This window comes from Mobula birostris, chromosome 10 (genome assembly GCF_030028105.1).
Source record: "Mobula birostris isolate sMobBir1 chromosome 10, sMobBir1.hap1, whole genome shotgun sequence".
Taxonomy (NCBI): Eukaryota; Metazoa; Chordata; class Chondrichthyes; order Myliobatiformes; family Myliobatidae; genus Mobula; species Mobula birostris.
Genome location: NC_092379.1, coordinates 27,288,656 through 27,309,392, shown reverse-complemented (window position 1 = coordinate 27,309,392; position 20,737 = coordinate 27,288,656).

Genomic DNA, 20,737 nt, shown 5'->3' with positions numbered 1-20,737 from the left:
CTGAATGCGTTCAGAATGCTTTTCTCATTCACTGAAAAAATAGAATGATATACAGATAAGGTAGTTTGGGGTTCAGAGCCCATTATAATTGACCATGAGTAATACCATTTCAGTAATTGTATTCGGAGGTCCAATCGTAATACTCAATCTAATCAATGATGAAATGACTTGTAACAGTTTCTGTAGTATGAGCCATAGAGACAATCAGAAAAGTAAGGAGATCATTGGGGGCTGCAGAAAACGAAGAATCTCAGAAAACACGTCCGTCTTTCGCCATTATCTGACTCTAAAGAGATTAGATGGCCTGACATACCGGAGTGAAATAATACGGATACCTTTCCGTGTATCTACGTACCATGACTCAGTCGGTATTCATTCCTTTTCACCGCTTCCGTCGCACTAGCACTTGACTAGACTTTTACTGGGCGCAGTTGCTCTTCCAATTACGTCTGTCGTTATTGCATTCGGAAGGTATACGATATCAGATATTATTAACCAATGTTATGCAATATTTTTCGAAATGTTCTTCGCCTGAAGTAGCAATGACATTGTATGTTCTATATTTTCCATTATTGTCCGCCTCTTTCCACTTTATTGTACTATTTTTAACGTGTTTTACATATTTTTGTTAAGAATTCAGAATCAGAATAAGGCTTATTATAACCAGCATGTTGTGTGGAAATTGTTAACTTAGTAACAGCAGTTTAATGCTATACAGAATCAGGCAGAGAAAAAAAAAAATAAAAACTATACAACAGAATAATAAATAAACAAGTATATTAATTACGCATTTTGAACAGGTAAAACATGCAAAAAAGGGAAATACTTTATGTTTAAAAACTAATAATGGAGAAGCTTCACTTATTCATACGTTTTGGACATGTCCGGGTTTTGGAAAATATTGGAAGGAAGTATTTCAAACCCTCTCGGTACTTTTTTTTTTAAGTAAATGTTAAGCCTAATCCTTTGATTGCTTTATTTGTTATTGTTGGACGAAAGGATATTATCTTGGAGAAATCTGATTTCCACATTTTGGCTTTTATTTCTCCTATGGCTAGGAGGGTGCTTTTCCTTAAATGGAATGACGTGGTCCCGCCCACTCACATTCAATGGCTGCGGGATGTCATGCCATTCTTATATGTAGAGAAGATTCGGAGTTCAATTTCTGAATTTAATCAAGACGTTCAAACATTCTGGGGGCCTCTTAAGAGCTATTTTCAAAACCTTTGATTTGCCAATAAGCACAGATGGTGGCTTATGTTTTATATATATATATATGTTTCCTTTTTCTTCATTACTAATCAGCATCGGTCTTGGTAGTGGCTAAGATTTTTTTTTCCATAAATAAATTTGCTATTTCTGAATATTACGAAATAATTAATTTGTATGAATATAGAGTAAGGAGTTTGTATGTGCGATTCTGTATAATGTATTCATATAGTTCTCTTTTCTTGAACTCTGTATTCTCCTATGTAGAAAATTAATAAAGATATTGAAAAAGAAAAAAAAAAGAAAATATATTAAAAAAAAAACTGATGTTAGTCTCCAAAGCTCAAATGTCCATTTAGAAATCGATTTCAGAGGGGAAAAAAAAAAAAAACTGCTCTTGAATCGATGAGTGTGTACCCTGAGGCCTCTGTACCTCCTACCTGATGGTAACAGTGTGAAAAGTGCATCCTGTGGGTGCTTGAGGTCCTTAATAATGGATGCTGCCATTCTGAGACACCGCTTAGAAAGCATTAATGGCCACATTGCACAGAGCTCCAAGGACTGAGATTTCACCTTCCGGCTTCAATTAAATTAACCAGCTTATTTTGGTCCTCGTACAGACACGGTTCCTGTAACGTCAACGCTGCTCACATTGACCATATTCAGTTGGTACTACACCAGATATAATGAATTAAAACAGCTGACTTCTACATTAAGTTTATTAATTATGTACTTTTAAACGTAATTGTTCGGCCATATGCAATCATCGTTCTTCAAACTCAATCACATGCTTAAACTAAATAATCTCTATAACATTTTTCCCTATCTGTTTGATATTACAACGTCGTTATGCTCACTTGAGCTACTCATGAATCTAACTACAGCTTGCCTTTATGAAACTGATGGCAATGGTTGAGGCATGAAAGGGACATAAAACAATAACTCCCATCCACAAGTAAGATTACAGAAGTTAACATTGTCAACATTCCCCTAGGCAAAACGACTTTAATTAATAATCCCCTTCCCCGAACAAAATTGATTTTTTGTTTTCATATCACATTTTTACGATCACAGTGTGCGCTGAGAAATGACTGCCACCATTGGGGAAAACAAACAATCTCACATGTAGACACTGGAGCAAGAGATCACTTGAAGGAAATTCCGACAGATTATCAGTGGCTAGACAGAGCAAAACCGGGAGTTGAATCATTGTCGAAACAAAGGGTGTTTACAATCAGCTCTCATTGAATTCCGCTTTAAATAAACACGGAAAGCGGAAAACAGTGCTACTCAAAATAAATGGACACTCTTTAACATAAAGCGCATGGTTTACCGACTTTATGTTAGCCAACAATTTGCAAATACAGTGCACATTAATTTAGCTATCGAGCTCCAATTCACGTAGCAAAATAACTTCACTAAGCCGAGCACAATATCGTGGTGATATTGTGGAAAATGATTTTACTAAAATGTATTGTTGTTAAAGCACCAGAGCACTCTTTAGAAATCGTAGTAGTCAGGATCCATACATAAACTACCCGATAATCCGAAGACAAAAGTTCATTTACATAATAATAACATAATGGTAGCACGAACTCTGCATAGAATATGAAAGTATACATTGCACGATATTTCGACTGCTCACATGAATGACACTATGGCAGGCCTTCCCATTAACCTATAATGTATCAAGAAAAAAAAAGTTCTGTGCTCATGTTGCCCATTTCCCGTTAAATTTTCTCCGATGCTTCTGTTACTCGCCAGTCAAACTCCTTCTGAATGGTATTATGAGTGATGTTAATGTTATTTTCTGAAAAGTGAGATGTCAGCCGTGCAATTGTAAGCATAGAAGAAGTAACTCTTGCTCTGTAAACTACATCCTCCTCGACAGGTTCAGTAGTATCATCAAGGATGAGCTGCAAATAAAAATTCAATTTCGTCCAGTACCAGTGCACCAATCTACTTGTTAATTCAAATGTTCCAAAGGTACGGTTAAAGTCAGGGAAATGTATACAATATGCACCCTGAAATGCTTTTTTCTTTGCAACTAACCATGAAAATAGAAGAGGGTCCTCCAAGAATGAATGATAGTTAAATGCGAGAAACCCAAAGTCTCCTCCAGCTCCCCTCCCTCTGGCCCGTAAGCGGCAGCAAACATCTATTTCAGCTCCCTTCCTATTGGAGATCGTGATGTAACATTCCGTCAATATTAGATTGCAGTCACCTTCAACTCCAGTATTGTGCGGCGATATAGCTCTGAAAGAATATTCAGAATTAAAAACAAATGCATAAATTGCCATGTCAAAAAATGGAATTAATGAGGGTAGGAATGCGATGAGGTGGAGGATAAATGCGTGGCTGAGGGATTGGAGCAGGGGCAGGGATTAAAGTTTTTGGATCATTGGGACCTCTTTTGGCGCAGGCGTGACCTGTACAAAAAGGACGGGTTACACTTGAATCCTAGGGGGACCAATATCCTGGCAGGGAGATTAGCGGGGGCTACTGAAGTGACTTTAAGCTAGAATGGTTGGGGGGTGGGAATCAAATTAAAGAGGCTAAGCGTGAGGAGGTTAGTTCACAACAGGGGGATGGGAACCAGTACAGAGAGACAGAGGGGTGTAAAGTGAGGGTAGAAGCAAAAAGTACTATGAGGAAAAGTAAAAGTGGCAGGCCGACAAATCCGGGGCAAGCATTAAAAAGGGCCATTTTTCAGCATAATTGTATAGGGACTAAGAGAGTTGTAAAAGAGCGCCTGAAAGCTTTGTGTGTCAATGCAAGGAGCATTCGTAATAAGGTGGATGAATTGAAAGTGCAGATTGTTATTAATGATTATGATATAGTTGGGATCACAGACACATGGCTCCAGGGTGACCAGGGATGGGAGCTCAACGTTCAGGGATATTCAATATTCAGGAGGGATAGAGATGAAGGAAGGGCAGGTGGGGTGGCGTTGCTGGTTAAAGAAGAGATTAACGCAATAGAAAGGAAGGACATAAGCCGGGAAGATGTGGAATCGATATGGGTAGAGCTGCGTAACACTAAGGGGCAGAAGACGCTGGTGGGAGTAGTGTACAGGCCACCTAACAGTAGTAGTGAGGTCGGAGATGGTATTAAACAGGAAATTAGAAATGTGTGCAATAAAGGAACAGCAGTTATAATGGGTGACTTCATCTACATGTAGATTGGGTGAACCAAATTGGTAAAGGTGCTGAGGAAGAGGATTTCTTGGAATGTATGCGGGATGGTTTTTTGAACCAACATGTCGAGGAACCGACTAGAGAGCAGGCTATTCTGGACTGGGTTTTGAGCAATGAGGAAGGGTTAATTAGCAATCTTGTCGTGAGAGTCCCCTTGGGTAAGAGTGACCATAATATTGTGGAATTCTTCATTAAGATGGAGAGTGACATAGTTAATTCAGAAACAAAGGTTCTGAACTTAAAGAGGAGTAACTTTGAAGGTATGAGACGTGAATTAGCTAAGATAGACTGGCAAATGACACTTGAAGGATTGACGGTGGATATGCAATGGCAAGCATTTAAAGGTTGCATGGATGAACTACAACAATTGTTCATCCCAGTTTGGCAAAAGAATAAATCAAGGATGGTAGTGCGCCCGTGGCTGACAAGAGAAATTAGGGATAGTATCAATTCCAAAGAAGAAGCATACAAATTAGTCAGAGTAAGTGGCTCACCTGAGGACTGGGAGAAATTCAGAGTTCAGTAGAGGAGGTCAAAGGGCTTAATTAGGAATGGGAAAAAAGATTATGAGAGAAAACTGGCAGGGAACATAAAAACGGACTGTAAAAGCTTTTATAGATATGTAAAAAGGAAGAGACTGGTAAAGACAAATGTAGGTCCCCTGCAGACAGAAACAGGTGAATTGATTATGGGGAGCAAGGACATGGCAGACCAATTGAATAATTACTTTGGTTCTGTCTTCACTAAGGAGGACATGAATAATCTTCCAGAAATAGTAGGGGACAGAGGGTCCAGTGAGATGGAGGAACTGAGCGAAATACATGTTAGTAGGGAAGTGGTGTTAGGTAAATTGAAGGGATTGAAGGCAGATAAATCCCCAGGGCCAGATGGTCTGCATCCCAGAATGCTTAAGGAAGTAGCCCAAGGAATAGTGGATGCATTAGTGATAATTTTTCAAAACTCGTTAGATTCTGGACTAGTTCCTGAGGATTGGAGGGTGGCTAATTTAACTCCAATTTTTTTTAAAAAAAAAGAGGGAGAGAGAAACCGGGGAATTATAGACCGGTTAGCCTAACGTCGGTGGTGGGGAAACTGCTGGAGTCAGTTATCAAGGATGTGATAACAGCACATTTGGAAAGCGGTGAAATGATCGGACAAAGTCAACATGGATTTGTGAAAGAAAAATCATGTCTGACGAATCTCATAGAATTAATTGAGGATGTAACTAGTAGAGTGGATAGGGGAGAACCTGTGGATGTGGTATATTTGGATTTTCAGAAGGCTTTTGACAAGGTCCCACACAGGAGATTACTGTGCAAACTTAAAGCACACGGTATTGGGGGTAAGGTATTGGTGTGGGTGGAGAGTTGGTTAGCAGACAGGAAGTAAAGAGTGGGAATAAACGGGACCTTTTCAGAATGGCAGGCGGTGACTAGTGGGGTACCGCAAGGCTCAGTGGTGGGACCCCAGTTATTTACAATATATATTAATGACTTGGATGAGGGATTTAAATGCAGCATCTCCAAGTTTGCGGATGCCACGAAGCTGGGGGGTAGTGTTAGCTGTGAGAAGGATGCTAAGAGGATGCAGGGTGACTTGGATAGGTTGGGTGAGTGGGCAAATTCATGGCAGATGCAATTTAATGTGGATAAATGTGAAGTTATCCACTTTGGTGGCAAAAATAGGAAAACAGATTATTATCTGAAAGGTGGCCGATTAGGAAAAGGGGAGGTGCAACGAGATCTGGGTGTCATTATACACCAGTCATTGAAAGTGGGCATGCAGGTACAGCAGGTGGTGAAAAAGGCGTATGGTATGCTGGCATTTATAGCGAAAAGATTCGAGTACAGGAGCAGGGAGGTACTTGTACAAGGCCTTGGTGAGACCACACCTGGAGTATTGTGTGCAGTTTTGGTCCCCTAATCTGAGGAAAGACATCCTTGCCATTGAGGGAGTACAAAGAAGGTTCACCAGATTGATTCCTGGGATGACAGGACTTTCATATGAAGAAAGACTGGATGAACTGGGCTTGTACTCGTTGGAATTTAGAAGATTGAGGGGGGATCTGATTGAAACGTATAAGATCCTAAAGGGATTGGACAGGCTAGATGCAGAAAGATTGTTCCCGATGTTGGGGAAGTCCAGAACGAGGGGCCACAGTTTGAGGATAGAGGGGAAGCCTTTTAGGACCGAGATTGGGAAAAACTTCTTCACACAGAGAATGGTGAATCTGTGGAATTCTCTGCCACAGGAAGCAGTTGAGGCCAGTTCATTGGCTGCATTTAAGGGGGAGTTAGATATGGCCCTTGTGGCTACGGGGGTCAGGGGGTATGGAGGGAAGGCTGGGGCGGGGTTCTGAGTTGGATGATCAGCCATGATCATAACAAATGGCGGTGCAGGCTCGAAGGGCCAAATGGACTACTCCTGCACCTATTTTCTATGTTTCTATGTTTCTATAAATTGCGGAAACCGTGAGATTTCATTACAGTAGTAGATACTGGAACATAACTAGCATCCACCGCAATGAGAAATAAGCAATTTTTCAAAATATTGTGAAGGGAAGAAAAACAACAATGAGAGGTTATTGTTTCTATTGTCGTGTGAATGACTACGGACGGAAATTTGGTGGCCGGATGCCCATTGGAACAGATTGAGGAGTCACGTGCTTAAGGCGATTCAATCAACTGCATAATAATCTCAGGAAATATATTGTTATTTGAGTGCATATAGGGTCGATCAAGGGCCTGTCGGCGCTCAGAGAGCAGCGGCTACACTCAGCTGCCAATAGAGAACGCAAGTAGTTATTGTACAGGTTCAGAGTAATTCTGTACCCCTGTGGGTCTCAGAGCACAGTAATACATGGCAGTGTCTTCTAGATGTGTTTCGGATACTGTCAGTGAGACCGTTCTACTTGAAACATTCAACTGTGCCGTGAACCGTTGCAGGAGGATATTCTCTCGGGAGCTGACGAATTTCGTAAGGTGCAACAGAAACTTTAGGGAACCTCCGGCATACCGACGGTACCAGAATAATTCGGGACTCGCGCTTGTTGTTGTATAGTTACAACTTAACACGGCAACTTCCCCTTCCGCGACTGTCGTGACAGCAGGTGACTGATAAACGTCATCACCTCGGCAATACCCTGTTACAGACCAAACATAATTTCAAAATTTTAGTCAAATAATATCAATATTCTACTCGCATACCGACGTAACATCCCCTGGTCCCTTTGTATGTCTGGGGTGCGTGTTACAAGTTGAGGCAGAAGTATTGCGTGTGTATGAATTATCAGGAGTGGCATAGAAGGCTGAATGAAACTAACGTATTAAGAAAACTTCCAAATGCCTTCATTAGCGAGTTCTGGTCCCCATTCCATCTCAGAAGGAAAACAAAGGCAACGCTTCCCCACCAAAATCTGAAGCCATTCGCCTGTTGTTTGCCTGGAAATAAACATCAAACATCCTATTGCCTCTTGCAGGAGATTTGAATCCATATTACTTTCGCACCCTTAATTCCTTTCCTGTCATGGTCAATATTGCATTACTGGTATTCCGATAAATTATTTTGTTGTGCACGGTCAGAGAAACTTGCCGATGTTGACAATGTAGGAAACACTTACCGATCAGGAGCGCTTCTGCAATAATAAACAAATAATGGACGAGCATGTCTGCGATCTGTTCACTGTGGATTTGTGCTGAAACTATTTATTCTCAAGGAAGTTATATCAGTGTTTGTAAAGAGAGCGTTCTTGTTTGTTAAGAGACCATTGGTCTCATCCACGTTGCATAAAGTTATTTGCTCCCCCAAGTCACCCAATTAACACATGCACAATCCTGTACTACTTCTTTGTTCTCAGCACAGCCAATCAACTGAAAGTTCGCAGATTGTGCGAGACCGGATATAGCTTACTTCCTCAGTTCATAAAGATTCAGCTGCATATAAAATTTAAAGGCAAAAGTCGTTCGAAATAATGGAGCTGTGTTTTATTTTTTTCTCTTTCTTTTTGTAAGGTCCAAAGCAAAGAAGTCAGTGTCGTTTCTTGGAGTAAAATCAGCCATCGCAGACTATGTTCAAGAGACAAACTGCACAGACGAGGTTCTAGTTCATTCTGTGTCGGCTTCAGATTGTTTGAATTTTTCATTGTATGTAAGTGAACCTCAAACAAAATTTCATAAGAGTCTCAGAGTCCAAACAATCTACCGCAAAGAAACGATAAGTTCTGCCCACCATGACAAATCTGGCTTGTTTATACCATTCTATCCAAACTCCATCTTCCTATGTTCTGTATAAGCCCTCTTTCCTTTTCCAAATTAACCAGCTAAACTACAGAAATTGCCCCACTTTGTTTCACGCTCTGTGACTGCGAGTTTGGGATATAAACCACGTTCACTGCAGATTAAAGAAACACTCACTGTGCAGTATTTCTTTAACTTGCTTCCTCGCAAATTAACACTATACCCTCTTCAGTTTGCGTCAAGCCTGTGCAAGCATTGCAAATGTTTTTTTTTTTTTTCTCTCTCTACGATATTGAGATTGTGCCGTTTCATTTATATACTTCAGTGTGTTCAGTTTACACATCGAGTCGTTGCAGGCACGTAGACCCAATTGTCATATTTCTTCGAAATCTTCTAATCGAGCCAACAGCTTTATGAGTCCATGTGTGAAGAGACAATTCAGATTATAGCGATGGTGCCTTCTTCTTGCCAGAACTGGATCGCAAGTGTCAGCAGATTTTTAAAATTAGTAGTTCACTCTAAATTCAGTGTGTCTGTAACGTTGCATATAATTGTCCCATGGAATCTTTATTTGATGTTTTGTAATCCAGCCATGGATATTTGAAATTAGTTATTTACGCAGTGGTCTGATGCCTAATGGTGTCAATATGGTGCAGTGATTGTGTTGGCGTAGATTCGAACTCTGAATTTTCCATTGAGTCTTCGCCACCCCATTCTAATAAAAGTAAGTACGAGAAACTATTGTATTCAACATTGATACTCTTATAACTCGTACATGCTTCAAGCTAGGTAGGAGAAGGAGACTTTGACAAGGTCCTTCATGGGAGGTTAGTTAGGAAAATTCAGTCGCTAGGTATACATGGAGAGGTGGTAAATTGGATCAGACATTGGCTCAATGGAAGGAGCCAAAGAGTGGTAGTAGAGAATTGCTTCTCCGAGTGGAGGCCTGGGATTAATGGTGTGTTACAGGGGTCAGTCCTGGGTCCATTGTTATTTGTCATCTATATCAATGATCTGGATGATAATGTGGTAAATTGGATCAGCAAATTTGCAGATGATACAAAGATTAGAGGTGTAGTAGACAGCGAGGAAGGTTTTCAGAGCCTGCAGAGGGACTTGGACCAGCTAGAAAAATGGGCTGAAAAATGGCAGATGGAGTTTAATGCAGACAAGTGTGAGGTATTGCACGTTGGAAGGACAAACCAAGGTAGAACATACAGGGTTAATGGTAAGGCACTGAGGAGTGCAGTGGAACAGAGGGATCTGGGAATACAGATACAACATTCCCTAAAAGTGCCGTCACAGGTAGATAGGGTCGTAAAGAGAGCTTTTGGTACATTGGCCTTTATTAATCGAAGTATTGAGTATAAGAGCAGGAATGTTATGATGAAGTTGCATAAGGCATTTGTGAGGCCGAAACTGGAGTATTGTGTTCAGTTCTGGTCACCAAATTACAGGAAGGATATATATAAATTTGAAAGGGTACAGAGAAGGTTTACAAGGTTGTTGCCGGGACTTCAGAAACTCAGTTACAGAGAAAGGTTGAATAGGTTAGGACTTTATTCCCTGGAGCGGAGAAGAATGAGGGGAGATTTGATAGAGGTATATAAAATTATGACGGGTATAGACAGAGTGAATGCAAGCAGGCTTTTTCCACTGAGGCAAGGGGAGGAAAAAAAAAAAACGAGGACATGGGTTAAGGGTGAGGAGGGTAAAGTTTAAAGGGAACATTAGGGGGGCCTTCTTCACACAGAGAGTGGTGGGAGTATGGAATGAGCAACCAGACGAGGTGGTAAATGCGGGTTCTTTTTTTTTAACATTTAAGAGTAAATTGGACAGATACATGGGTGAGAGGTGTATGGAGGGATATGGTCCGTGTGCAGGTCAGTGGGACTGGGCAGAAAATGGTTCGGCACAGCCAAGAAGGGCCAAAAGGCCTGTTTCTGTCTTGTGGTTTCAATGATTCTATGGTTTAATGAGAAATTATATAAAAAAAAGGAGACCGGGAATATCACAGTTCTACAAGATATTTCATGTTTTCATAATGCTAACGATGGTCAAACGCTCCGTTGAGGCATAACTTCTGATTGCATCTTTTAAGACCATGCAGTGTCAAGAAACGGCAAATGCAGAAAACATTTTAACACAGTTTATTGAAAATGTAACGAGCGCTTTGCTAGGCACGGGTGAGAGATAGAAAAAGTAGAATGTTGCTGATCAAAATGGAATTTCAAATGGCATAATCCCCATCGATGTCATCTGGAAAATCAAGGTAATACTGAAAGATTATTTGTCACTTGTCTAAAGCACTGTTCCGAACAATACTTTGCAATGAATTGCAAACTTGTCGGAATGTTACCTAACAACATGCCAACGCAACAGTAGAACATTGACCCTCAGCATTGTTAAGGAGCTGAAGAAATCGTGACGTGCCATCGAGGGGCTATGCAAAACTGATCGCATGAATCACAATATTCCTATGCATAAAGCTTGCATCTCATTGGTGGGTGCGAACCTTCTTTAACTGATACGAAAATGGCGTCAGCCTTCGATCACTGCAGACTTCTGCCCTATGGAGCTTAGAAAAGTAGAGGGCTGTGGGTAATTCTAATGAAAGTGCATGTTCGGGACAGCATTATGGGTCGCTGTGCCGGTATTGCTCTGTAGCTTATCTATATTTCTATGTTTTTAATTCAGGGAGTTCAGTGGAGTATTGAGCAGACAAAATTGGAGCGTTACCAAGCAGGACGGAGAAATAGATTAAAAATAACAGCATTTTCTCGACGGGACTGGTTGATCGCAGTGCTGCACTGACGCAACCGGAGCATTCCCATGCATGTTCTACAAAGATTTTCGACGGAGAATCCAGTTTCTATAAAAGAGAGTTACCGCCTAGAGAACTAGTAATCGTGGGAGAGGTCGTTGTAGGAATAGTCTGACGCAGTATAGTAACGTTTTGGCTTAACAAGGCTTATTTCATTTCAGGCGGAGTCATTGTAAGGGCATGCCTTAGTTATTATTCAGCTGCATGTTTACTGAGCCGGTGTTTCGTTCTGGGTGTCAGCTGTGGGACTTTCAGGAGACTTCCAGTCGCTACGATTGCTACATCTGCGCCAGGGACATTCAAATGCAGATCTTTAGAGACTGTATAACTGGAAGTGTAGCTCGATAACCTTCGGCTTGTTTACAAACAGTATTTTGAAGCATTTACCATTGACGCAAATCAGTGCGCGAGAGATCTGGAGTATTAGCTCAGATGACTATCCGTATGATGGTTTCTTTCCGTTGATGCTGGATTTTTTTGGAGGCAGGTATGGGAGTAACCGAGGTCTTTGATCCTTTACTGTAGGTTTGGCCGAATCCGATCGAGAATGGCGAAGCATCAATTCTTATGTGGACAAATACACATATGCTAGGGAGGCACATGAGACCCTGCAAGGGGAAAGTTGGAGAGAGCATTCTGAAAACATTGTCTATTCACCCTGTACTCCGACCTGTATTTAAAGAAGCGCATGGGCGCTCTGGCCTGGTGGGTGATCATAACCGAGGGCTTGTACGCCCAGTCCAATCCACTCGAATTACGGCCTGGGTAATCCACTAGAGTGACGGAAATCAGTCAATCAATCAATCAATCAATCAATAAACAAATTCCAGGAAGGCATGATGCCGAGCTCCTGTTTTATTGATACTCTGGAAGAGCACAAAGAGGAGTCATGCTTTGCTGCAGGTATACTGTCAAGGCCCGAACTGAAGTACATCTCGGTTCTACTGGTTAACAGGATGACAATTATTGTCTGGGAGAGAAAAAATATCAGAGAGGGAGTTCTCCTTCACGCGGGGGAGACGGTAATGTCTGGTGTCCATGCGAGACAAGCCCGAGAGAAGCTCTTTCCCAAAAAAAGGGGTAGATGACTGCCGAGTCATTCAACTTGCCAGATTCCACCTGAAGGTTGGAAGAAGAGGTTATAAGAGAAGTTGATGAAGCTGGAAGATGTATTGTCTGTTCATGAGTTTGATGTGGGTAGTTCTGAGACCACTCGCTAACCACCCGGGTGACAAAGAGTACCTCATTCAGGGAATGGTGGGGGCGACCGGTGCCTGCGGATGGGGCTGACGTTCGGCAGCATATGAGAAAGTTGAAGGACTCTGGATTCATCACTGGGTACAGAAATATATCTTGTATCTCCACAGGTGGTGGGGATAAAGAGGAATGCTGAGGTACAGATGTGTGTGGATTTTCGGACGCTGAGCAGGCGTGCAGTTCCCGACCTGCACGCGAAGCGAAAGGCGAAACTATCCAAGCAGACATTATGAAACACTCTGCGGTGTATGGATTACTGAGAGAACGGCCCATATTGGAGTTGAGGAACCAGGTTCTATACCGGCATTGTCTCCTCCAGACCGACCATGGAGTTACCAGATAGTTCTGCCTGAGAAGTATTGGAAGACTAAGTTGATGTCCCTTCATGATAATTCCGGCAATTTTGGGGGTTGCAAGGGCTATGGTCTGCTCAGATATCGGTTCTCCTTACTGCGACCGAAGCCGGAGGTCGAAGAGCTCAGTAAGCCGTGTATTCGAAGTTTCAAGAGGAAAACGCTGCCTACGAGGCCCATCCCCTGTCTCACTTGCAGCGTACGGGGCCACTTGATGTGCTGTGTATGGATTTTCTCTCAATAGAGTCTGATGCCAGAAGTATATGAATGTCTTGTTTGCTACAGATCACTACACCAGATATGCACAAGCCTTCCCTGTCTTGGATCAGAAGGCGTCCACCGTAGTCAGTGTTGTGGAAGAAGTATTTCGTTTGTTTTTTGCCGGAATTTCGAGTGTAGGATCATGCATGAGTTATTGAGCATGCTTGGAACTAAGGCCAAGCGGTTCAATCGGATCTTGCTAGGCATGCTCAGAACCTTGGAGATCCCTTAAAAGAACAAGTGAACTTAATATATAAGCTATCTGGTCCACTGCTACAACTGTACACAAAATGAAGGTACCGGCTACGAGCGATATCATCTGGTGTCTGGGCGCGTTACCTCTGTTTTAGGACTGGTGGTGAAGACCTACAACAAATATCTTATGTGAAGTGTGTGTCTGATATGAGAGGAAGAAGGCTTATGAACTACCTGAGGTCTCGGCCACCAAGCAGAATCAGGGAAGTAAGAGGACCTATAATCAAAAGGTTAGGTTCTCCCAACTAATGGCCAGAGACCGAGTGCTTCTAATGGATTTATAACAGCTAGCACGTTTGTTTACACACATTTTTAACCTCTGCGTCTCCCAGTTATAAGGGTCCTCCAGCTTTAAAACATCACCATTCTTCTGGCACTTAGAAAGACCAACGCAACATATATGAGCGGCTTGTGTCCTGTGTCCTGTCGCATGCACCTCAATAATAAGCAAATGCCTTGAGATGCTGTTTAAGGACTCATCTGCAGTATGTTGTCACCCATGTTAGACCCATAGAATTTACCTACCCTCACAACCGATCGACAGCCGACACATTAGCCACAGCTCTACACACCGTCCTGACACATATAGAGAAGAAGAATGGTCATGTGAGAATACAGTGCTTGGAATACAGTCCAGCGTTCACCACCATAATTCCCTCCAGACTCCATAAAAAGCTCAGAGTTCTCGGCCTTCTCCTTGCCTTGTGTCGCTGGATCTTGTGTAGCACAGATGTGAATTGGGGACCCGATTCACCCCAACACCAAACTGTGCCAGCTGCAACCATCCCAGAAACTGTACCGCAGCATGAACACTCGGACCAAAAGGCTCTGCGGACAACTTATTTCACCAGGATATCAGACTGATTATTTCATGCTGATATAATTGTATTACTGTGTTATATTGACAGTCCTGTTGTACGTACTATTTATTTCCAAATTACTGTAAATTGCAAATTGTACATTTAGACGGAGATGTAAAGTAAAAAAAAACCTACTCTTCATGTATATGAAGGATAAAAGTAATAAAGTAAGTTCAAGTCAATTTGGGGCCACCTGTGAAGTATAAGTTGGGTTTCGCTGGGCAGCTGTAAGCTAGGTAATGGAGCGTCAGATATCTAACCTACCGGTTTTCCCGGTGAAAACAGAGGATAGAATAGGTCAATCGAGATTCTCCATCGGAACCAACTTCTATCTCTCGGACAAGCAGTACGCGTTGACCCAGAGCCTGATCTGGACCCCACGCCTGGCAAGAAGTGACGGGGTTAAGTGGGGTACCGACGCAGCTGGAACGGAAAGGGTTAGAGTGGACCGCACCCCTGACGATAGTACGGACTCGGAGGATGAAGGAAAGCGTTTGTGGTATAAGCTGCCCCTCGTAAAGTACCCAGAAATTGACGTAGAGATTAACAACTCTACTCTTGCCGAGACTGGTGAAACGGCGGGAGGGGGGTGGGGTTGTGGTGTTCGGTAGGGAGACGGGAGACCGAACTCAAAATAACTGCGTACGAAGGTAAGCTCAACCAAGTGACGTGGGGACCTGAGTAGCTCGGAGGCACGAGTAATGGACAGGGAGGAGTTCCCTCAGATTAGGGTGAGTGCCAGACGCTGCTGAAGTAGATGGTATATTAAGGAATCACAAAAAGTCAGCAGAATCCCAAAGCGATTGGTTTTGTTGCACCCGGGGAACAGTGCGTGGCACCTATCCCCATGGTGAGCTGTGACAGAGACTTTTACATCTGGGCTTTGTATGAAGGGTAACCTTCCACATTTCAATGACTCTTCACACGGATTTAGAACACCTGCACAAAATAAACAGTTTTGTTAGGATGCAGTTCATCCGCTCTAGTTTAGCATTTAATACCATTATTCCCACAACACTAATTGAGAAATTACGGAGCCTGGGCCTCAGTATCTCCCTCTGAAATTGGATCCTTGAGTTCCTAACTGGAAAACCACAATCTGTGCGGATTGGTGATGACATATCCTCCTCGCTGATACTCAACACTGGTGTATCTCAATGTTGTTCTCTCAGCCCACTGCTCTACTCTCCATATACTAATGACTGTGTGGTTACGCGTAATTCAAATACCCTCCATAAATTTGCTGATGATATAACCAATGTTGGTAGAAATCTCAGATGGTGACGAGAGGGCGTACAGGAGCGAGATATGCCAACTAGTGCAGTGGAGTCGGAGCAACAACTTGGCATTCAACGTCAATAAGACGAAATAACAGATTGTTGACTTCAGGAAGGGAAAGACGAAGGGACTCTTACCAATCCTGATAGTTGGATCAGAAGTAGAGAGGTGAGCAGTTTCAAGTTACTGTGCGTCAAGATCTCGAAAGTTCCAACCTGGTCCCAACTCTTCAATGCAATTATAAGGGAGGCAAAACAACTACTACTTCATTGGGACCTTGAAGAGATTTGGTATGTCAAAATACATTTAATAAATTCAATCGACGTACCGAGGAGAGCCTTATGATCGGCCACACAACTGTCTGTTATGGGGAGACTACTGCGCAGGACCAAAAACAGCTGGAAAGAGTTGTGAATTTAGTCGGTTCCGTCATGGGTACTAGCCTGCAAAGTACCCAGGACACCATCGAGGAGCGGTGTCTCAGAAAGGCAGCGTCCATTATTAAGGCCTCCATCACCCAGGGATTGCTCTTTCCTCACTGCTGCCATCAGGTAGGAGGTACAGAAGCCTGAAGGCTCTCCCTCCGATTCAGGAGTAACTTATTCAACTTTGTCATCAGATTGCTAAATGGATATTTAAACTTTGAACAGTGCCTCACTTTTTAAATATATATATATTATTTGTTTTTTGCACGATTTTAATCCATTCAATATCCAGATAATGTGTTTGATTTCCTTATTATTATAAAATATTTTACTCTTTTATATATGTATTGCACTGTACTGTTACTGCTAAGTAAACTAATTCCATGACAGGTTCCAGAGATAATAGACCTGTTTATGAATCTGATTCTGATTCAAAATCATGAGGACATGACTAACTTTGGTGACGGAATGTATACAGCCTGGAAAACGTTTCACTGCTAACGTAATGGTGTTTCTGTAGAAGCAGTATTTGGGTTATGGTTAGAGATAACGAGTGCGAAAGAATGTGAGTGGGAGATGAATAGATTAAAGACTAGAGAGAACTAGTCGTGTGGCATTTCGTGTTTCGAAGGATCCAGGCGTGCCATTGTCTTGACCGAAACTTTTGTATTTGATTACGACACACCTGATTCTTATCAAGACCTGCAGTTATAAAAAAAACGCCTTTGCATCACTGATTGACAGACCGTTAATCCAGACAATGTGAATCTCAGTCTCTCCGTGGTAAGCTAAGTATTCGAAGTTTTCCTTCAGTACCAAGGATTACCTGTGTAACTCTGGCTCTCCGTGTCAAGATACGTATTCTAAGTTTTACTTCAGTACCGAAGTTTAGCTGTGGAACTCTGTCTCTCCGTTTCAAGATTGAATAGCCTGCCGATTCCCTTTCCATTTAACGCTCCGTATCATGATAAGTGCTGTCTGCCGCCTGTGTCTTGCTTGCCGCTCAGTTCCATAAACTCCCTGTGCCGAAAAGAAAATTGTCTGCCTTTTGCCTTTCCATTAAACGCTGGCTGTCAAGATAAGTGTTCCCTGCCGCCTGTCCCCAGTTCCCCTTTCAGTTCCAGCTACGCCCTGTGACAAGAAAGTTTTGTCGACCTCCTGCTCTTCCTTTCATCCGCGCTGTAAGCCTGTGTTAACTGTGTCTCTCAACCGCTTAGAATTGTGTATTCTAAGTTCTGTTTACGCTCTGATACCCTGTGTTAACTCTCTCTCTCTCTCCGTGTTTACAGGAGCATGGCATGCCACCCACGGCTCTCTCCCAGCCACGATCATCGCCTTGTCCGCATACCTGTACTGCCTCGTCCCGCTGTCCACTTACACTCTCCGCTGGCACAGTGTTTAAACGCTGCGTTCTCCCCGAACCAGGGTTCGATCGCCGGTCCAGCCTCGCTCACTCTTCGGCTTTCCTCTGCCTGATCCTTGCTCCCCGGCCTTCCTCGGAACCATTAATAAACACTCTTTTGATTACGCTCCCTCCGTGTCAGTGTCATGCTTTTACGTTGGCCTCATTCCGTGCACCAATGCGCCGAGATCATATCAGGATCTGTTTTAGTGTTTAATAGTAATTGGTCATTTTTGATCTTTTTTTTTCTTTACTAAATATTTAGGTAGGATTTATAAATGTAATCCCTTTAATCTTATGAAGATGCGGTTGTGAATTGGCAATGATTTGTAACAGGGTATGAAATTTCACAGCATCCACATAATCCTGGGTTTGCTGTGGCAGAGCGGTCACAATTTAATTTGCTCGGCGAGACGGGACTACGTATTCCATAGACCTACGCGGGCAAGGATATCACGTAGTTTCGTAAAAGCGGCAGCGCAGGTTTGAGGTGAGATAGTAACCTTCATGAATATGTGTAGTGAGTAGATAAATGCGAGATTATAATCGTAATTTATGAAGTACGGATATTGGTCAGACATATGTTGGAGGGCTGCGCGTAGTTCTGCTAACTGGGATACAGGAAATTGTCGCTGGAGAGGATCAGAGTAGATTCACCAGATACTGCATGAGATGAAGCAGTATTAGCAGAGAATTTCGACAACAAGTTTGTTCTCCAATGATCGGAGGTAAGTAAGAAGGGATGTCGTTGAATTACATAAAATGACGGGGGTAGACAAAGAGAGATTCATTTGTTTTAGGAAAAGTGTGAATATATTCCAATGGAAGATGACGGGAAATTTTCCACAGTGAGTGGGATGTATTAGAAATGAATTGGCTATGAGATCAATTGTCAGTGGCTTGTTGACAGTATTTACGAAGTGTATAATTGAAGAAAAAAAACGCTCGAGAGAGAAGGACATATATTACGTGTTGTGTGATCGGTACAATAGGCAGTATCAGCACGTGTCAGTGTGGTGTAATTAGTCGGAAAAAAACAAGTTTACATGGTGGAATAAAACAATCTATAATTTCTGATTCGACGTACTCGCGATTGAGAATGTATCCTGTTGTTGACTTGAAAATATGTAATCCATCATTTCCAGTGTATCCGAATGCGTTCGTAATCTGCAAACCATTTATCCCCAATATCGTCGGCACAGTTAGTGCAACTCGTCATTGAGCACTGTCAAAACCTTCAGGCTGTGCTTGATGACAGGATAGTTACATTCTTTAACCTGCTCTATACAGCAGTGGTTCAAAACGTCTTAATTCCTTATTGAAGCATTAACAGGAAACTTCTGACAATAATTTGACCTCGTTTAGACCATAAGACCATAAGCCCATAAGACAAAGGAGAAGAAGTCGGCCATTCGGACCATCGAGTCTGCTCTGCCAGTTTATCATGAGCTGATCCATTCTCTCATTTAGTCTCACTCCCCCGCCTTCTCACCATAACCTTTGATGACCTGGCTACTCAGATACATATCAATCTGTGCCTTAAATACACCCAATGACTTGGCCTCCACTGCTCGGGTGGCAACAAATTCCATAGATTCAGCACCCGCTGGCTAAAAAAAAAAAAAAAAAAATCGCATTTCTGTTCTGAATAGGCGCCCTTCAATCTTTAACTCATGCCCTCTCGTACTAGACACCCCCATAATGTGAAACGACTTTGCCCCATCTACTCTTTGCATGCCTATCAACATTCGAAATGTTTCTATGAGGTCTCCCCTCATTCTTCTAAAATCCTGGGAATACAGTCCATGAGCGGACCCACGTCACTCATATGTTAACCCTCTCATTCCCGGAATCATTCTAGTGACTCTTCTCTGTGCCCGCTCCAACATCAACACATCCTTTCTTAAACAAGGAGACCAAAACTGCCCACAGTACTCCAAGTGTGGTCTCACCATCGCCTTATAGAGCCTCAACATCACATCCCTACTCCTATGCTCTATTCCTCTAGAAATGAATGCCAACATTGTAATCGCCATCTTCACCACTGACTCAACCTGGAGGTTAATCTTAAGAGTATGCTGTACGAGGACTACCAAGCCCCGTTGCATCTCTGAACTTTGAATTCTTTCCTCATCTAAATAATTGTCTGCCCGTTTATTTCTTCTGCCAAAGTGCATAACCATACACTTTCTAATATTGTATTTCGTTCGCCACTTCTTTGCCCATTCTTCCAATCTATCGAAGTTTCATTGCAGACTCTTTGTTTCCTGAGCACTACTGGCCCTTCCACCAATCTTCGTATCGTCAGCAAACTTAGCCACAAAGCCATCTATTCCATAATCCAAATCGTTGATGTACAATGTAAAAAGAAGCGGCCCAACACGGACCCCTGTGGAACACCACTGGTACCCGGCAGCCAATGAGAATAGGATCCCTTTATTCCCACTCTCTGTTTCTTGCCAATCTGCAAACGCTCTAACGACGTATGTAACTTTCCCGTAATTCCATGGACTTTTATCTTGTTAAGTAGCCTCATGTGTGGCACCTTGTTAAAGGCCTTCAGGAAATCCAAATATACAGCATCCACTGCATCTCCCTTGTCTAGCCTACTTGTAGTTTCCTCTAAAATTGGTAATAAGTTTGTCAGGCAGGATTTTCCTTTAAGGAATCCATTCTGAGTTCTGCCTATCTTGTCATATGCCTCCAGGTACTCTGTACCTTCATCCTTGACAATCGCCTTCAACAACTTCCCAACCACCGATGTCAGCTAACAGGTCTATAATTTCATTTGTGCCTCCGTGTCCCCTTCTTAGATAGCGGAGTGACATTTTCAATCTTGCCGTCCTGTGGAACCATGCTAGAATCTGTCGACTTCTGAAAGATCATCGGTAATGCCTCCACAATGTCCACAGCTACATCCTTCAGAACACGCTGGTGCATTCCATCTGCTCCAGGAGATTTATCTATCTTTAGACTATTCAGCTTCCTGAGGACTTTCTCTATAGTAACTGCGCACACTTCCCTTCCCTGCCACCCTTGAATGTCCGGTATACTGCTGATGTCTTCCTCAGTGAAGACTGATGCAAAATACTCGGTCAGTTCCTCCGCCATCTCCTTATCTTCCATTACAAATTCTCCAGCATCATTTTCTATTGGTCCTATATCTACTCTCACCTGTTTT